We start from the raw sequence: 17141 nt of genomic DNA, 5'->3' as shown, positions 1-17141 counted from the left end.
GGGAAGCCAAGACCAATGTAAAAATATGAACAAAAACCTTTTGATCTTGTCCTTTTAGCTCCAAGGAAACAATCAGCTAAGGCCCTTGCAATCAGCTAATGGAGAGGTAAGCACAAAAGCTCCTGGGGGCTTTATTCTCTTTACTCAGTGTGTGGTTATGGACCAACAGCCTGACATCATTAAAAACTTGTAAACAATGCAAGTTTTTAGGTCTGGCCCACCCCAGACCTAGTAAATCAGAATTTGAATTTTAACAAGAGCTCAGGTGATTTGTATTCACATGAACGAATATTGAAGTATGGGAGACAGGAAATAGTAGTTAATATAGGTGGCCCTTTACGCCAGGCCAATACAAGTGACTTCTTTCTCAAGGACTCTAGGATAGCCTGCCAGGCTACATAATCTGGGATGTAGTTTTGTCCCCACCGTTACCTAACTTACTCCAAACCCCTCTCTCCCACGGACTTTCAGCTGTGTACTAGCACTCTCTTTAAATTCTTTAAGTTCTCCCTTGCTTAGTCTTTGCACTGGCTCTTCCTTCCTTCGCCATACTGTTCTTCCCTCAAGTGATCATCCTGTTTAAAAGCACTATGGTAATATAACCGAAAGGATACAAACAGTTTAAACCAGCATTACCTCAATTTAAAAAATAATAATAAAAACAAAGTGCCACCTAACCCCATCCTCTTAATTTGCTATACTTTTACTTGATTCACTACACTTACAACCTTCCAGCACACTATACCAATAACTGTGTTCTTTAACTGTCTGGGCCAGATCTATAAGTACAGAGATCTTCGTTTTATTCACAGGCTCCTACAACAGTATTTGATACACAGGAGCTGTCAAATAATTGTTGGGTGAAGGAATGAATCAAAGCAGAGTGTTTAAAAGTGCACTTATAAATTGTCTGCAACTCATAATACCTGTTTCTTCCCTATAGAAAGCCATGTTGTAGATGAAGGAAACAAATCAATAGGTGGAAACAAAACTACTAAGTTAATAATTTAGCCCCCAAAATTCTCCTGTATTCAGGGATAGTCTGTGGGTAAAAATCTACAGTGACAAATTAAAAAATTAAGGGGAATTAATATTTGACTTGAAAGAGAGATGAAGGTCATTTCTGCTTCTCAAGGCTTTTCATGATCATTGCAGACCACAAGCAGCCTTATCCTTGATCTGAGAGGAACCATTAGCTGCAGTATTCATTTGGCCACTGAATATGTAGTCTTGGGCTGGTTTTTATTTGTACAGTACTACCTTTTGTGCTAGGTAACTACCTCTGGAACTCTGTAAATCTCAGAAAATTTTTAAAAATCACCTGAAGCAGTTTCTATCCTCCCCTATACCCTATTTCTATTCCTCTCTACACCCCACTGAGAAGTGGGTTATCCCAGAACACTCAGAGTTCAATTAACCACTGTTGTCAAGAGCCTTAATCCAGCATCAGCATGTGCGTCATTTAATGTTCACCATGGCTAAGCCTCTGCAGGATTAACTAGCCTGGGCCACTGCAAATAGTGTTTATTATACAATCTGCCTTGAGCTTTTTTTCATCATGGAAAAGAGATAAGTATCAGGTGAAGGGAAGCAATGTGTGATCATATCTTTTATAAAGGTCATCTTCCAGTTCTGGTCACTGAACCCCCATGGTTTCTATATTTAAGAGGCTGGTCTATGCTGCTAAACTGAGCTGTCAGTTTTCTTCTCAGGAATTAAAATATGTAACTTTCTGTGAGACTGTAGTTTTACTTCCCACTTAGATAGCAAACTGTATAAGGGTTTATGACTTTTTATTTTTATCTCAAAGCCCCAAGTATGGACCTTAGCTATACTAGTAATTTTAAACGTTTTTTTTTTTAAAGATTTATTTATTTGTGCATACAGAACTGGGGTACAGGCCAGAGGTGGGGAGGGCGAGAGGCTTCACCAGAGACAGAGTGGGGAGCAGAACAGGCAGATCTGCGAAGTACACTGCTGAGGGGAGCAGTGGGCGGGTCAGGAGAGGTCTGCCACGCCATGTGGTCACCTCCTGGGCAGGGGGGAATTGAACTCATGCGGAAGTGGCTTTAGATTCTCAGTGCTGTGCTTTAACCTGCTGTGCCACCAGGGAGGGCCTATACTAGTAATTTTAAATAAAAGTTCTCTCTTAATTTATACCAGTATACCTTAATTCACTTATCCCCACAACCAGTCCATGGAGATGGGAGCAGTTATTACTCCCATCTCAAAGATGAGATTACTGCTATACAAAAAGATTCAGACCTTGCTCAAAGCCACAAAAACTAATGAGTGATTTTAGCCCAAAAAATTAAGACTTCAGCACCCATGACCATAATCACTACTCAGTGATGAAATACTAGGTCTGGAGAGATTGAAATAACAATGGTTTCTAATTTGTAAAAAATAACTTTCAGTTTTCAAAAATTTGTATAAGAAAAAGGAATAGTAAAGGTATAAAAACAAAGAGAATCTTGATTCTATCCCATTGTTCTCTGCACTAAATAACAATGCTCACCGATGTGGTGATTGGTGTGCTCACATACACATATACATATATAATACATATTAATTCATCATTCTTTTTCTATGTATATATCTGACACAGCAATATTTACAAGTGTAGTTTCAACAGTCCATGTTGGGAATAAAGCATCAACATTTAGGCTGAATATTATGAAAGAAAAAAGTTTTCTATCATAAACTAAGAAATATGGAAGTATTTTAGCTTTTTTCTAATATTTAGGGATTTAATGATAATGTAAGCACTTAATTGATTATTTTAAAAGTGGTGGTATTCATCATTGGCAAATATTTACTGCGCAAAAAAAATGTTTTCAAATAAAAGCATATGGGGGGAGAGAAGGGCCTTGTGTTGTTAGCAAAGGAAATGCAGGGTCAAGAATTTGAACAAAACCAACCAGAGGGAAAACGCTTCATCAGTGGGCACACACTGTGCAGACCAGCCCAGCCTCAGTAGATGCCACCAAAGACAAACAAGATTCACATAACTCCCTTCCCATCTCTCAGTCCTGGGGAGATAGAGAAAAGTAACAGGGTCCATCCTAAAGGATTAAGTATTTACCTAAAAGAAACTACAAGTTGAGGTGTTGTTGAATCACTTGAGTCACCATGTTGCATTTCATCTGAATTTTATGAATTGCTACAACTATGAAAATTAATGGTCACTGCCTAGTACTACAATGTTAAACCGTATGTCTAATGGACATAGCCATTCAACACCATAGGTAAAGAAATCTAAGAGACATGTGACTTTAATACTCCTTAGAAGTTAAGAGACATTGGGCCCTCCTTGGTGATGCAATGGATTAAAGCACTAGGAAGCTGTCCACAGCTACTGCAGCACAAGTTCGATCCCTGGCCAGGGAGGTGACCCATTTGATGTGGCAGACCTCTCCTGTCTCACCCGCTGCTCTGCTCAGTGTGTACTTCATCAGTCTGCCTTTGCCACTCCCCACTCTGTCTCTGGTGAATGCTCTCACTCCCTATACTTTGGCCTGTACCCCAGTTCTTGATGCATAAATAAATCTAAAAAAAATTAAGAGACACATAATTTCAGAAAATACCAAAGATATAAAACATGCTTATGATTGCAAAAATCAATAAATCTATGAACACCAGTCACCAGTTATTTAATGCAGAGAACAATGGGATAGATTCAAGGTGTTTTCTTTGCTCTATCTTCTCTTTTTATTCCATTCAAGAATGTTTTATTCACATCATACTCAAAATTTTTATATCTTTATATTCCTTTTTCTTTATACAAAGAAATACTCTTAAAACCTTTACTCTTTCTCTTCTTTTCCAACATGTTAATAGTTATAAATAGTCTAGGGAAATGAGATTGGTCAACTTTTATGTGAAAGACTAACTGGAAGGAAAAGTCCCAGTAGAACTTGGTTATGAATCTTGAGCTATCCCAGAAGAAAAAACTATTAGAGAAAGTGCAGCCTAGAAAACAAACTAGAATCACCTTTATTTCATATAATCTAAGATCCTGCATGGATTACACCAGACTCTGAGAGTGATGAAACTAAGATCTTTGTGAAGGAAGACTGGCAGGGTCCTGGTGTGGCCTGGGGAGAATGTATCCTCACACGTCATGTAGTGTGTCTCAGACACCTGCTAGGTAGCTGTGGTGGTGAGAGAAACCAATTAGAAGACAATCTTCTTCCCTTATCAAACAAGCCATCAATTTTCATGAAACCAGGAACTTTGATTGAGAACATGGAAAAAAAATGAATGGTAGAATCAAATTAAAATTAAACTCAAGGGGCAAACATCATTGGGCTAAAATATTCAGTGATATGCTGAGTCAGCTTGGACCCATGAGTTTGTCTCTCAGCAACTCCTTGCCCATAGTCCTCAGCACCCACTCTAACTGGAGTAGTAGTCACCTCCTGAACTAACTCTCAGGACCTCTGTGCCTCAAAAGTCCTTCTGCCCCTGTAGGCTTAGGGAGCCATTGTTCAGTTTCCTTTTACCTGGGCTTATTTAACTGAAGCTACTTCTTGCCTTTTGGAATACCCATTTGGGTTATTCATTCTATATTCATCTAAAGAGCTTTTGAAGGAGCACATAAAATTAGTAGTGCGTAAAACAAAACAAAATAAATTAAAAAAAAGAACAGCAAATGGGCAAACAATGAATTACCCAAACTTGTTGGGTTCCATTATATCTCATATACTTGCTAGCTAAAGGCAGTCCACAGATTTGATATTGGACTTTTATCCACTAATACAGAAAGAGAAATCAGCTGCAGTGTGATATTTTTAATGTTTGTAATATTTAAACAATACATAGGTCCTCAAAAAACACACTTATTTGTCATATTGAATCCAGAGAGGATTATCTAGATTGAAAGCCCCAGTGATATCCTAACAATGATTCCCTCACTGTGGGGCATGTCCTCTGGTGAGCAGAAAACAAGAGCCACTTCATAAAACAGTTTCTTCATGGTTCAGGTCCAGAGCACTAATGGCTTGGTCTAAGGAGACAGTTTGCAGAATTAAGAGGGTGGTCAAATATGCTAAATTCAGCCTCTGCAAATTGGCCTTCCTTGAATAACATAGTACCCAAAAACTGATCTTTTATTATTTGTGATAGACAACATCACGTGAAAAGTAGGCTGGTGAATTTCATTCTGTCCCCTGCTACCACATGGGGACAGAACTTTCCTGAAAATCACCCCTCCCCATTCCTTCCTCCGTTTTTCCCATTTTCTCCCCTGACTTTCCTTTCTCTGCTTTTACCCCACAGTGATATGTTTAAAGAAACGATTCCGCTTGCCTAAACAATTATTCCCCACTTCAGATCATGTGCTGTTGATAGGCAAGCTAAGTTGAGTACCCTCAGAGTTAAGCTGTGTTTTCATGTGGGTGACTCTACCCTGAGTTTCTCGACTGTGTCAGAGATGGTTGTTTGGATCAGGTTCTGATATGGGCCAGGCAGGTGGGCAGGCAGGCAGGTGGTGCAAGTGAATGAGATACACACATCCTTAGGAACTGTGGCGGCTGCAGGGGGAGGGGTGCCACTCAAGTCCAGCTGATTGTAGAAAATGGAGAAATTTCGTGGAGAAGTCTGCATTTTCATGTGGAATTTCTCACTTTGAAAATCTTATGAGAACTGGACAAAACAATTCTGCTTGTGCTTTCCTTTTTATAAACTTGTTCTATATCCTTGTTTTGTTTTGTTTTGTTTTAACTGTATTTTCAAGTGAAGTCATGAACAAATACCTGGAAATTCTTTGAATTCTCCAAAGGAAAGAGGTTTGTGTGTTTGTCACTAGAGAGATGTTTGACGTTTTTGAAAATAGAAAATGGCAATATGACTCAAAGTAGGATTCTGGTTGTATTGTTAAATAAGTGAGGAATGGCTGGCAACTGGAAGCTCTTTCCTAAGACAGACACAAGAGATTATAGTTTCATAAAGTAAGATTTTTATCCCTTCTCATTTTAAACTTCAAAGGTGATCATTATTTTTAATTGCTTTTATTTTGTTGTACATAGTACTCTGTGCTGCCTCTGATTTCTTAACATATGTAATTTATATTCCAAAAACATTTTCACTCACTACAATACGAAGGCTGCAGGACAAAACCAGCTAGGAGACATATTCCTTCCATTTGCTGCCCCCAGGCGCTGCATCTGCAAACCTTAACTGAGCAGCTAACACACTCATGCCATAAATGGCGGGCTTGAGTGGCTGACTGTTCCTCTCTGGACTATTTTTTCCCTCCCCATCTTAATCAATATCCACATAATTGATCAGGTGGGCCATCTGGCCCCTCTGATTCACACATTAAGACAATTAGGATACCCGCCAGGTAATTGCTCAAGCTGGCATTTTTTGTAACTAAGACAAAAAAGCCTAACACTTTGTCTTCCTCAGAAAAAGCCACCTCCATCTGGTCTTGTGCATGATTCAGTACTAAATCAGAGTGTCTGGCTAAAAATGGGTATAACTATCATTAGACAAATATTGAATAGAAGCAGATTATGTGACCAGCAATTTCCTCTTACAAATTCTAGACTGAAGTATGATAGCAAAACTCTAGTGTGTCAGTAAAAGTCTAACATAAGAATACTGAGTATTCCACATGTGAGAGGGAGTCACTGGTCACTGGAGGACAGTGTCACTCCCTTCTCTGAGATGCAATATCAGAGGAAGGAAGAGCTGGGAAACAGAATGAGCCCCACAGTAATTGAGTGCTACGGGGTGGGGTGGGGATTGGGAGGCCACAGTGGGCCATGGGGGCGAGAGAGAAAGGAGAGGAAGACCTAGAAATTCACGGCCAAATAGAAGGAAAGATAGAAGACAGCAGCCAAACTATGGAAACAACCTTAGTGCCCAAATACACATGAGTAGGTCAGGAAGCTGTGATATATATACATGATGGAATACTATGCAGTTATCAGAGGAGATAAATTCTTGCCATTTGTGGCAACATGGGTAGAAATGAAGGAAGATTAAGTTAAGCAAAATAAGTCAAAAGGAGATAAATACTGAATGATGTCACTTATATGTGGAATAGAGAAAAAACAGACAAAAATCAGTTAAAGCCAAACTAATAACAAATCCTAGAAAGCTAAATATAAATTATGGGTGCCAGAGGGGAGGGAGCACCCACCTGAGGATAACTGTGTGGTACCATGAGTTATAAGTTGTCTTCAAGAGGACTTTCTCCCAACTGGTAAGATTTTAGATTGACGTTTACTTTCTTGAAAGCAGTGGATGAGAAAGAGGAGAGGTCTCTAAAAGTCCCCGCTTGTCCTAAGACTTCCTAGGAATCTAATCCAATTGAAGGGTTCTCTGAGAACAGTCTTTAGAATACAATGCCTGGGAATGATGATTGAATTCTGTTTGGTGATTCTCAAACTATGTTCAATGAGCCCTTGAGGTGCTAAATATTGTCTCAGAAATGGTCTGAACAGAGGGTCACACACAGTCACACCTGTCTGTCCCCTCATTCCTGGGCTTGCCACTCAAGCTATGGCTAATAAAAGAAATTAGGCTTAAGGTAAAAACAGAGAGAAGCATCTCTTTTGATACGGCAATACACAGAAATATGCCAAGAGACTGATAGTAGTCTAGAAAATGTTAAATATTTGTTCTGCCCGTGGTTATAAGTGGTTCTGCTCTGTGTATGCTGTTCATAGAGGATGGAGCTGAATGACCAGCCATCTCTGCTGGTGCACATATTCAGGGGTGCACAGGCATGGTGCCAATAAGCCTGTTAACAAAACAGGAAGCTCAAGAGAAGATGATAGAAGAGTGGGGGGTGGGTGATGTATTTTAAGGAGATTGGAACAGGGGAGGAACACGGAAGGAGTTTTACAGGGGGAGTTTCTCTGTGCTCCTGGGAAAGGTGGTCATGAGGCCATATGGTTCTTGAGGTGAGGACAGCTGGAAGTTGGAGAGGCACTCTTGACAGCACACCTCCTTTGAAATCTGTGGGATCCAGGTGTGCACAGGTATGGCTGCCAGAATTGCTAACAGAGCACTGCTATTATTCTCTGCATTCACAGTAGTATTGAGAACACAGACATAAAAAGCTTCCACTGAAAATTTAGTTTTAATTTTTAAAACAAATGCTTGAAATCCCACAGTTTAACCCAATCTTACTGAATGCAGAAGGGGACAAGATCCCAGATGACACAGCCTGACTAGGGTTATAAAGAGAACCAATAGAAAGTTAGAACCAGAATCAGGACTGTCTGTTACTGGTCCCTCCTAACATTCTGTTTTCTTCAGCAATGGGACTCCCATTTCCAGTGGTTAGGGCCCTACCAGTTAAGGCTGATCACCCTTTGCTTTAATGAGGTAACCTCATTTCATTTCTTATGGGGGGGGGGACATTTACTTGCCTTTTGCAGCAGCAGCACCCTACTTTGCAAGGAACCAATCACTCACCTTCCAGTGTTATCTGGGCTCATCTGAATCCATAAAAACCATAGCCTAGGGTGATGTGAGCTAGCCTTGCCTTCTTATACTTCTGTAAAATGCCTCCCTATTGTGTCAGGAAGGTGCGGCCCGCTAGCCGACTGCCAGTCAGATTTTTCTCAAGTTTGCCACGTTGCAGTGACAGGACTATGTGGAGGCCAGATGCTTCAGCATAAAAAAATAGCACGTCTGGGACCTGGAAGGGATCCAGTTGCATATTATAGAAAAGGCTGGGTGGAAAATGAGCCAAATGATACACAGCTGGAAACTGTTAAGTTAGGAGTGAGGTGGGGAAGCAGTTAAAGAAGAGAAGAAAGAAATGGAAAGGGAGAGAAAAAGATCAAACCAGGAATTACTGTTTTCTCCAAAGCCCTGAAATATAATCACTGAGAAACAGAAGTAGGGTTCTACAACAGTTGAGTAAAGAGCACTCCTACAGAAATGATAGTTTATAATGACCTCAAAGCAGCCAGGCTGAGCAGGACTGGGAAGCGTCAGGACTGGGCTGCTGTAGACCTGCTGGCTTGGTCACCTCCTAGCTATTTGAGTTTATAAATGGTCTCATGGTGAGCAGGGTGAAGGAGCCCAGCCCTGCACTGGTGAGAACCCCAGGGCTCCCCGCCCCGGGTCACCGGCACTTGAGAAGCTTAGTGAGTTCCCAGGCTCCTGGGCAGCCCCAGCTGAGCACGCCTGTTGTGAGCATGCAGAGTATTAAAGAGGAGGAGAGGAGGGGGCTGGGTGTGACATCACTCTCCCAGTACAGAGCCCCAAGCAGATGATTCACTCAGATGAATCAGCAATGACTGCAGAGGGAGCTGCTCACACCCACGCCCCCCACTGGAGACTAAAAGCTACAATGACATCACCCAGCAGAGGAGAAGTTTAAATAAGGGGGAAATTAGGACAAAAAGAGGAGTAAAAAAAATCACTTTTCTCCCTTTTAATGGAAATCAAATGCATGGATTACCCTCTTAATAGATGGCGTGGCTTAAGTCCTAGATTAAAAATACCTCAATTAAGCCATCATTAAGAGATGCTGGCTTTCCCAGCAAAGCACAGTATCTTAGGGAAAAGGTTTCTCAATCCTTCCAAACCCTCCTTTTGTAGCAGGTGACAGAGAATGAACCCTGCTTTCCTAGAGAGTGACAACGTTTCCTTCCAAATAACTTTGGGCTGAATTTTGATGTAGATTTGTTTTTAAGCAAAGCAGATAACTAAACAAAATGGACACTGTGGTGACTCTTAAAGTGGGTTTGGTTGATATTCTAGGTTTCTATGTGTACAGGGATTCTGAAAGGATAAAGGACTTCCTTTGGATCTCGGAAAAACTGTAACCAGCAATGATTGCACTTTGGAAAACTCGAAATGATTGAACTATAACACAAGAACTAATCTTGAATACTAAGTCTTAGTTTATAGATTTCCAACAATCTGTTGACCTTCCAGATGTTACTTATACTTCTTCTGAAATATTTTAATAACACGGACATAGGGAACGTTTGGCACTTGGCATCGTTCAGTTTTGGATCTTAAAGCCTTAGTTCATTCATTTCAGGAACTGTTGTTGTGGACTTTCTAAGAATGAGACATGATGCTGGCAGCTATGGGTACCTGCCCTTAGGTAGCTGATAGTCTGACATCCAGAGTTCTTGAAACCATCGTCACAGTGAAAACACAGCTGTTAAATTCTATTCAAAATTAATTCCTTGGTGTGCCAATCAAGTCTAGGCTCTGAGAAAAGAAGACTGCATAGGTTTGAAATGTCCCATATTTCAAAATATAATTGTATTTAGAAAACTCATAATTTTGTAGACTTTCAAGAGCACAGAATGAGCATTAAGTAATTCTTTGGTAACCTGGTTTATGACTTAAAATTTCCAATAAAGAGATTCCAAATCAACATGGTATTTTAGGAAAGGAGAATTGAGAAGGTTGAATTTAATGGAAGACATGTTTCCCAAAAGCATGTCCTAAATCAAAATTCACAAAATTCAAGAGCAATCCTGACTGTGGATTGATAATTTGGATGGGAGGGAGGTGTAAATGTTGTTCACCAGCTGAAATGGCATTCTCACATGGCAATAGCAAAAATGCAATTTACAATTTGTCCTGCTGCTGTTTGAAATTATATGAATCTCATTTTTTTGTTTAGTTTGGGGGCCCTCTGGATCATTCTTCACTCTTCTCCTTCAGGAAGTCAGTCTGTGTGGACCACATCAACTTGTCTCCTTTCACACTGGCTTCCTGGCAGCTTCCACAAGTGGGCAGCTCCTGCAAGAAATTAGAGAGGTGGGGGAGAAAAGTTGAGGTGTCTGTCCCGGGTGCCCTCTCTGCCAGGCCTCAGTGGGACATCCGTGTCCTTCCACTAAAGACCTCAGCTTCTGAAAGGGGGCCCACTCCACATAACTGTCCGCCCAAAGGGTCAATAACTACTCATTCCCCTTGTCCTTCAGGTTGAGGGGAGGTATCTGTACTGTTTCTTGCAGCTTCTCCCACCCTGCCCAGATCTGTATGTAGTCCTTTCATCAAGATAAAGCATGCCAGCTATTTCCTGCTGGGACCATGACAAACAAGGGGAGTTTGTATTGTCTCAAATGTGGTACCTAAGGGGAGATTTTATTATTATTTTCATATTATACAATTTCAAATTGGCTTGATTCAAATATGCATGAAAAAGCAATAAATTTCACAAGATCCACAAGCCCATCTGCATTAGCAACTGGGTAGAAAATCAAAGTTTATAACAACTTTCCTTAGATTTCCTTTTCTAGCCTAAACAATTATCCTTTATGACTTTGGGGACCTTCCTTTTCTGCTTTACTTTTAGCTTAAGTAGTAGACATTAGATTGTCCAATGACAATTCGTTCTGCCCTAGCTTCGTTAACTCTTTGGCAAAAAGATGAACGCACTTTATGGCTGATGCATTAAGGTAATCATTCCTCCACCTACAGGCTCATGACATGTCTTCACTACAGCATGGGGTTTGATTTTTGTTTGGCTGGTTTCATAATTTCATCCTCTTGCTGGGCCACTGATTGCGTTGTAGACAGTGCGGCTTCCACCGCAGCCCAGCAAAGCCAAAGCAGACGGTTTGGCCATGGGGCAGATGGTGTCTCTCACCAACAGCAGTGGCAAATCTGCTGATGTATGGACACAACTCATAGTTTCAGCGCTTCCCATCTCCACCTGCAGCTCCCGAGCCATCCATTCATTCTTGCCCATTGGTACCATTTCACGTCATCACTTGCAAGGAAATACATTCTGAAGTATAGTGGGAAAGGGCAGCCAGTAATTTCCTGAGATTCATGTCTGAGGAATATGGAATGAAATGGAAAGGCAGAAATGGACAGTGGCCCACCTTCCAACAGGCAGGCAGTGCAATGCATGGACTGAGAACACTCAGATCGGGATTTCAATGTTGGTTCCACCTCCTATTTGCTATAATATGGACCAGTTGCGTCGCTTTCCAATTCTTACTTTTCTTCTCTGTAAACTGTGGGTATTAGTACGTCATCTCTATGACTATTGTAGAAATTTAATAAAGTAATAGCAGTGATGCTCTTAGCACCGTGTTTGGCAGAATGAGCATCAGTACGTGGTGGTTCTTATCATTGAACCCTTTGTGCTTATTCTGTTCTGTAAACCCCCTCAGTGTCAATACACACTCCACATTCCATTGCATGGCTACCAGATGTAGAAACAGAATTTCTTCCCTTGGCACAACTAGATTTGCAGTCATAGTGGTTACATCTTCCTACCCCACACAGATCTCAGACACAACCTCACCATTATAAAAACAGGCAGTGCACAGGTACACAAGATTTTCCCTTTTTTCAAAGTATTTGATTGAGTGGATGGTGTGTTTTTTAGATGCAACTGATGCCTCCTCAAATGAGGAAAGGCCAGAAAAAAACACCATCCAGACAGAAAGCTATTGAGGAGCTAAACCTTCCTATTTTCCCAAATTCTTAGAACTTCTCTATTGTAATCATTTTTATTATTTATCCCTGGTCTCCCAAAAAACCGGTAAAATTTAAGTATAATTATTTGGGTAAATAGACATCATGAAAAAAATCTTAAAGAGTTTCCATTTAGGTCTTTAGTAGAGCATTTGAGGAGTCACTTAAAGCATAGGTAGAAAGGGCATAACCAGCTCAGTGATCATGAATACTAACATGCAGTTGCTCACTGATGAGCTTATGAAAATACGAGTCTTTTTTATTTGTAAGAGAACTTGGGCTGTGGCCTGAGTGTATGCATTTCTTTCTTTCTTTTTTTTTTTTTTAAGATTGACTTATTTACATGTGCATATAGAACTGGGATGCAGACCAGAGGCACAGGGGCCATGAGAGGATTCACCAGAGACAGGGTGGGGAGCAGAACAGGCAAATCAATGAAGTACACTGCTGAAGGGAGCAGCAGGCAGGTCAGGAGAGGTCTGCCGCACCATGTGGGTCACCTCCATGGCCAGGGATCGAACTCTCACTGAAGTGGCTGTGGCCAGCTTGCAATGCTGAATCCTAACCTGTTGCGCCACCAGGGAGGGAGGACCCCAAATGCATGCATTTCTAATCAAGTATTGCAAATACTGGTCATGAGCTGTACATGTAAAACCAAGAAGCCAAACCATTTAGTCTAGCCTCTGATAATCCACTTTTGATGAAGAAGTGTCTATTCAACCCCTGGCACAGTGGCCAGTATCATTAGCATGTCTGATAATTGCTTTCTGACCATGCTGATGTTGATTGAACATAATAAAATATAAAGACAAATTATTTGAAAATGTACTCCTAAATCTTCCAAATACTTAGTTCTTTCTTGTTTAGAGATGAAAAACGGTTTAGGTTTTTTTGTTTGTTTGTTTTTGTTTTAGTTTAGCTTTTTCTAACTACTGATTTCAGACTATTTCTAAAGGACTAAATCAGCTTTTTTCACTAAGTTTTTTTAGTTTGATGAAATGAGTCAGTTCAATTTAAAAAAAAAAAAATTGTACCATGGTTTTCTGATAGCATTGGCAGGTCAGTTCAGTGCCACCTGTAAGGGACTCAAGTGTAAGTCCTTTTTTTCAGTTATCTCCTCTTGCTCTGTTCACATGTGAAAGCAAAGCCCTTGGGGCTGCATCCCCTGTTCTCTGTCACTCACATATCTGTCACCCAACTCATAGTTTGCTCATTCAAATAACTGTTCCACCTCCTAGAATGACCTCATTCTCCTAGATTAAATTATCTCAATGTGGGGTTCCTGGACCAGCAACACCAGTCACTGAGGGGCTTAGTGGAAATGTAGATTCTCAAGCTATGCCCATATCCGCTTAATTAGAAATCCAGAGGGTGACCCCATGTTCTGTGTTTAGTCCTCCAACTGGTCAAGTTTGGGAACCACTGTCCTCAACTGGGGTTCCAACTGGAGGAACTTCAACTCAGTGACCCTTTGGATAATTTTTTCTTAACCTTTAGAGAGGATCTGCGTCTTAACTGGTGGGTCTGAAAGAAGGAATTGAGTATTTGGAAGTCAGCCTTTCCTGAAATCTGTGATTCTACAATCCTTTCCACAGTGAGGGTACACTCAGCTTTCTTCTAGTCTGTAATGAGTAGGCTGCCTGTGGGAGAGGCCTATGTCACTCAATCCCTGTCCTAGACTAGTAGGCTATTTGATCTATCATCTGTGTCTTATTTCTCAAAAGATATTTGGAAGGGAAAAAGATATGCTGAACCTATTAAAACCTCAATATAGTGTTGCATGAATAAGAAAGCATGAGAAAATATAGCTTGTATTACTTCTCTGGAATTCTTCTCTAAGGAAAGCAATTATTATCATGTCTTTGTATGGATAAAGAAACTAGCCAGGAACAATGGCTAAGAACTTGTCCAAGGTTTCACAGACTGAAAGTCTGGGAGCTGTGACCCAGAGTCTGGCTCCAGGGCTCTCACTGTTACTTTAATAAGGATTGCTAGTTGGGAAAAAATAATACCTGTGAATGTTGTGGATGAGAACTCTCAGTTGGAGGCTAGAAGCTTTGGGCTTTGTAAGTAAGCACTGAAATACAGGACATGAAAGTTTTCAAAGTATAGGTTAACAGCTCCCTTTACTGTGCTGGGGAATGCCTCTGAAGTGCTTTGGGTTTCTAAAATTTAACATCAGCTTAAATATTTCAAACAATAAACATTTATTATCTCATTGTGTCCATGGGTTAGAATCCAGCACTGCTTAAAATGGCCTCTGTTTATGGCCTCATAGAAGATCTGCCAGGACTGTGGTTTCATTTCAGGCCTATAATCATCCTCCAAGCTCTTGTGCCTACCGGCAGTATTCAGTTGCTTTATGCTGTAGAACTAAGGCCCTTGTTCCCAGAAGTCCCCTCTGTAGACAGTTCTCAACATAGCTGTTTGCTTCTCCTGGGCTAGCAGGTGACCTTCTTGCTTGTAAGACTTTCACTTAATTAAGTCAAGCCAGGATAATCTTATTCTTGGTTAAAGTCATCTGCTTTGGAACCCAATCACACGTATGACTTTCCATCATATTCACAGATTCTGCCCACTCTCAAAAGGTCAAGATTATGTAAGTTGTATACACTAGTGTCTACTACTCTTTAGAACCATTCAAAGTTAATATTTTTGATAATAATATTAAATAATATCTAAATAATAATATTAAATAATATCCTTCTATTCCTGATACTACAAGCAGTTGGAAGATTTCTTTTGGGACATGAATTTGGGGTACAGAATTTTAGAAGTCTGCCTACCCTCTTTCTGACCTACTTCACAGTAAACAATGACTATGATTGTGATGGCCTCTATGGTAGATCTTGATCTGACCATGAAGGAGCCCTTTATACCAGAGAAGGCATAGCTGTTGCACAAATTTGAATTTTATTAAAAAAAAAAATCCAGAACCTTTTGGACCTACAAAAGCTAGTTCTAAAACTGGCATAATTTTTAGAATTGGTGCATGGAATGGTTTTTTTCTTCTTTTTGAATTATCTTTCTTAACTATTTCTATAGGCCAGATCTTTAAACTACAAAGGCAGGTAACTTCTTTCTGGCTACAGAGCACCAGTGTGTCATGCCAGACACAGGTATGCAATGCTAAATGTTGTTCCTTTGACATTTTCTGTTTATTTTCCCAACTTTCTTCACAATGCTGTCCACACCAGGGAAACTGATAACCGGTAATTCTTATTAGAAATACCCCCCACCCCCAAAAGAAATCTTCCAGTTGCTCGAGGTATCAGGAAGAGAAGTGAGGAGTAGTAAATATTTTCTAATGTTATTATTAAAGATATTATTGTTGAGTGGTCCTAAAGAGTAGTAGATATTATTTTGAACTGGGTAGAAGAGTCGTCAATACTATTTTTTTAAAACATTCGGTTAAACATGTATTAACATTAGTTTCATCTATTTATTTTATCTTTGTAAAGGGAAGTACTAGAAATTTTAAATTATGCACGTGGTTCACATTCTGTCTGTGATGTCAGTCTAGTGCCCTGTGCTGAAGGATCTCACACCACCCTGTCCTGCTGCCAGTCTGCAGAGTGCCCACCCAACTGACATTCCTTCTTCTAAGCAAAGATTTCGGTGTTCTTACTGGAGAATTATTTTATAGCTGAACCACCATACTATGGTGCTAATGATTGATTAGGCTTAGTTGTGGCCTTTCCACATGCAGTTACTGAATACCTCCTGTGGCTATGTGTCGTCCTTGAATCAAGGAGACATACCAAGAAAGGCATACCAAGTGTAAGGCAACCTCTACCAAGCAGCAGCTAACAACAGGGTTGGGTATCAACAGCTCAGTGGAGTGACCTGAAACATAGAAGGTCTTGCTAAATGGAATGACTAGAACAGGAATTTAAGGCACCATGGCAGGATAATGGAAACTGTCCGTAGCATAGGCTATAGAGGAAGTTCTGTAGAACTTTCCAGTTCATACCACATATGTCTAATACTTCAAGCAGTTGGAAGATTTCTTTAGGGACTGGGGGCATCTTTAATAAGATTCATGTGATATACATTTTTCTAGGCTAGACAGCATTGTGAAGAAGGGTAAGTGACATGAAACAAGTTAGGAAAATAAACACAAAGGTCAAAATACCTTCATCTGCTTTATGACTTCTGTTTGAAGAGATAGGCATCTGGGCGGTCTATCCTGCAACCTTTTCTCCATTTCTGTTCTCAGAAAAATCAGAGCAAAACCAATTAAACAGGAGCCCTGCTCAGAGAGAAATTGAACTCTGAGAAAATGGTTCTTTCTTTTCTTTTTGCATGGAAGTAACCAGTCATGTCAGTTCAAAATTCCAAGATAATTTTGTTTATAAATTGTACACATTGACTACACAAATTTTAAAAACACAGGCCCTCCCTGGTGGCGCAGCGGGTTAAAGCACAGCACTGAGAAGCTAAAGCCACTTCAGCATGAGTTCAATCCCTGCCTGCCCCAGAGGTGACCAGATGGCGTGCAGACCTCTCCTGACCCGCCCGCTGCTCCCCTCAGCAGTGTACTTTGTCACTCGGCCTGTTCTGCTCCCCCCTCTGTCCTTGGTGAGTCCTCTCACCCTCCGCATCTCTGGCCTGTACCCCAGTTCTGTATGAATAAATAAATAAATCCTTAAAAAAAATTTTAAAACACAAATTAGGGATGGGATTTATTTCAGTTCTTCTTCCTTTGAATTTGATTT

The sequence above is a fragment of the Condylura cristata genome, unplaced genomic scaffold (assembly GCF_000260355.1).
Source record: "Condylura cristata isolate star-nosed mole 26May11 unplaced genomic scaffold, ConCri1.0 scaffold00009, whole genome shotgun sequence".
Classification (NCBI taxonomy): Eukaryota; Metazoa; Chordata; class Mammalia; order Eulipotyphla; family Talpidae; genus Condylura; species Condylura cristata.
The sequence above is the reverse complement of the archived record's forward strand: the minus strand, read 5'-3'. Positions refer to the sequence as shown.